Source organism: Arachis hypogaea, chromosome 15, assembly GCF_003086295.3.
Source record: "Arachis hypogaea cultivar Tifrunner chromosome 15, arahy.Tifrunner.gnm2.J5K5, whole genome shotgun sequence".
NCBI lineage: Eukaryota > Viridiplantae > Streptophyta > Magnoliopsida > Fabales > Fabaceae > Arachis > Arachis hypogaea.
This window is the reverse complement of record NC_092050.1, coordinates 92,137,173-92,140,717: the sequence shown is the minus strand read 5'-3', so window position 1 is coordinate 92,140,717 and position 3,545 is coordinate 92,137,173. Positions and strand designations below refer to the sequence as shown.

At 33.4% G+C, this 3,545-nt stretch overlaps 1 non-coding gene across 1 annotated transcript; it reads right to left on the bottom strand.

Moving 5' to 3' along the window:
• Positions 1-3,156: 3,156 nt before the first annotated feature.
• On the bottom strand, positions 3,157-3,264 carry LOC112752369 (small nucleolar RNA R71). Its single transcript, XR_003176809.1, has one exon. It is a non-coding gene; the product is annotated as a small nucleolar RNA R71 (small nucleolar RNA).
• Between the last annotated feature and the right edge of the window lie 281 nt (positions 3,265-3,545).

Below are 3,545 nucleotides of genomic sequence, written 5' to 3'. Positions count from 1 at the left end.
GGGACCGAGTCCGAGATATTAGAATCTACGTGGTATAAGTTAGAATCCATGGACGGCCATTCCTGAGATCCGGAAAGTCTAAACCTTGTCTGTGGTATTCCAAGTAGGATCTGGGAAGGGATGGCTGTGACGAGCTTCAAACTCGCGAGTGCTGGGCATAGTGACAGACGCAAAAGGAGCACTGAATCCTATTCCAGTATGATCGAGAACCGACAGATGATTAGCCATGCAGTGATAGCGCATTGGACCATTTTCACTGAGAGGATGGGATGTAGCCATTGACAACGGTGATGCCCAACATACAGCTTGCCATGGAAAGGAGTATGAAGGATTGGATGAAGACACCAGGAAAGCAGAGGTTCAGGAGGAACGAAAGCATCTCTATACGCTTATCTGAAATTCTCACCAATGAATTACATAAGTATCTCTATCTTATTTTATGTTTTATTTATCTTTTGATTATTAAAACTCTATAACCATTTGAATCCGCCTGACTGAGATTTACAAGGTGACCATAGCTTGCTTCAGGCCGTCAATCTCCGTGGGATCGACCCTTACTCACGTAAGGTTTATTACTTGGACGACCCAGTGCACTTGCTGGTTAGTTGTGCGAAGTTGTGACAAAGTGTGATTCACGTTTGAGAGCACCAAGTCTTTGGCGCCATTGTTGATGATCACAATTTCGTGCACCAAGTTTTTGGCGCCGTTGCCGGGGATTATTCGAGTTTGGACAACTGACGGTTCATCTTATTGCTCAGATTAGGTAATTTTATTTTAATTTTAACTCTTTGTTTTTATTTATTTTCGAAAAAATTTTTCAAAAAAAAAATATATTTTTCAAAAAAAATTTAATTTATGTTCTTCAGAATTTTTAAGAAGGAATTCTAGAGTTTCATGAAACATGTTGAAGCCTGGCTGGCTGTAAAGCCATGTCTAATTCTTTTGGACCGAGGCTTCCACTCATCAGCACAGAAGCAAGTTGAATGAAGTATCAGCTATTGTATGTCTGATTTGTATCTGCTAAAGCTTGGCAGGCCATTGGCCATGTCTAGTGTTTTGGACCGGAGCTTTCACTAAAAGCTTGGCTGGCTAGTAAGCCATGTCTAATTCCTGGACTGGAGCTTTAGACTAACATTGCAAGATTCCTGGAATTCCTATTAAAAATTTTGAAATCCTTATTTTGCTTTTTCCAATTAATTTTCAAAAATACCAAAAAATTTTTAATAAAATCATAAAACCAAAAATAATTTGATGTTTCTTGCTTGAATCTAGTGTTAAGTCATAAGTTTAGTGTCAATTGCATGTTTATCCCTTTCTTGCATTTTTTGAAACTTCATGCATTGCATTCTTCATGATCTTCAAGTTGTTCTTGATGAATCCTCTTGTTTGATCTTCATATTTTCTTGTTGTGTGTTGCATCTTGTTTTTCATGTGCATTCTTGCATTCATAGTGTCTAAAAATTAAAAATTTCTAAGTTTGGTGTCTTGCATGTTTTCTTTTCTTGAAGATTTTTCAAAAATAAGTTCTTGATGTTCATCATGATCTTCAAACTGTTCTTGGTGTTCATCTTGACATTCATAGTGTTCTTGCATGCATCATTTGTTTTGATCTAAAATTTTCATGCATTGAGTCTTTTTTATGTTTTTCTCTTTTCTTATTAAAATTCAAAAATAAAAAAATATTTTTCCCTTTTTCTCTCATAAATTTTCGAAAATTTGAGTTGACTTTTTCAAAACTTTTTAAAATTTAGTTGTTTCTTATGAGTCAAATCAAATTTTCAATTTAAAAATCCTATCTTTTTCAAATCTTTTTCAAAAATCAAATCTTTTTTTATTTTTTCTTTCATATTTACGAAAATTTCAAATTGATTTTCAAAAATCTTTTTCTTATTTTGTTTCATAATTTCAAAATCTTTACTAATAATTAATGTGATTGATTCAAAAATTTTAAGTTTGTTACTTGCCTATTAAGAAAGGTTCAATCTTTAAATTTTAAATTCATATCTTTTTGTTTCTTGTTAGCCAAGTAATCAACTTTAATTTTCAAAATCAGATATCTTAAAATTTATTTTTCAAATCTTTTTCAAAATAAGTTTCAATCACATCTTTTTCAAAATTAATTTCAAAATCTTTTCTAACTCCTTTTCTAACTTCTTCTCTTTTCAAAAATTGATTTTCAAATCTTTTTCAATTAACTACTTGACTTTGTGATTGATTTTAAAAGTTTACTATTTCAATCATATCTTTTTCAAAACTACCTAACGAATTCTCTCTCTAATTTTTGAAAATCACCTTCCTCTTTTTCAAAATTCCTTTTTAATTAACTAATTGTTTTAACTTTTAATTTAATTTCATTTTTCATTTTTAAAATTTTTGAATTTTAATTTTAAATTTAAATTAAAAACAAAAATTTTCTTCTTTTCTTTTCAATTATTTTCGAAAATTCTTCTCTCTCACCTCCTCCTAATTATTTATTTATCTACTAAAACTTTTCTTCTTCTTAAAAAATTCGAACCCTCTCCCTCTTTCTATGTTCGAATTCTCTCTCTTCTACTCACATAAAGGAATCTCTATACTGTGACATAGAGGATTTCATATTTTCTTTTCTGTTTTCTTCTTTTTCATATGAGCAGGAACATGGATAAGAACATTCTTGTTGAAGCTGATCCTGAACCTGAAAGGACTCTGAAGAGGAAGCTAAGGGAAGCTAAAGCACAACTCTCTGGAGAAAATCTGACAGAAATTTTCGAAAAAGAAGGAGACATGGACGAAAATAATAACAATGTAAGGAAGATGCTTGGTGAATTTACTGCACCAAATTCCAATTTACATGGAAGAAGCATCTCAATCCCTGCCATTGGAGCAAACAATTTTGAGCTAAAGCCTCAATTAGTTTCTCTGATGCAACAGAACTGCAAGTTTCATGGACTTCCATCAGAAGATCCTTTTCAGTTCTTAACTGAGTTCTTGCAGATCTGTGATACTGTTAAGACCAATGGGGTTGATTCCGAGGTCTACAGGCTTATGCTTTTCCCGTTTGCTGTAAGAGACAGAGCTAGAATATGGTTGGACTCTCAACCTAAAGATAGCCTGAACTCTTGGGATAAGCTAGTCACGGCTTTCTTAGCCAAGTTCTTTCCTCCTCAAAAGCTTAGCAAGCTTAGAGTGGATGTTCAAACCTTCAAACAGAAAGAAGGTGAATCCCTCTATGAAGCTTGGGAGAGATATAAGCAACTGACCAAAAAGTGTCCTTCTGACATGCTTTCAGAATGGACCATCCTGGATATATTCTATGATGGTCTGTCTGAATTATCAAAGATGTCATTGGACCATTCTGCAGGTGGATCCATTCACCTAAAGAAAACGCATGCAGAAGCTCAAGAACTCATTGACATGGTTGCAAATAACCAGTTCATGTACACTTCTGAAAGGAATCCTGTGAGTAATGGGACGCCTCAGAGGAAGGGAGTTCTTAAAATTGATACTCTGAATGCCATATTGGCTTAGAATAAAATATTGACTCAGCAAGTCAATATGATTTCTTA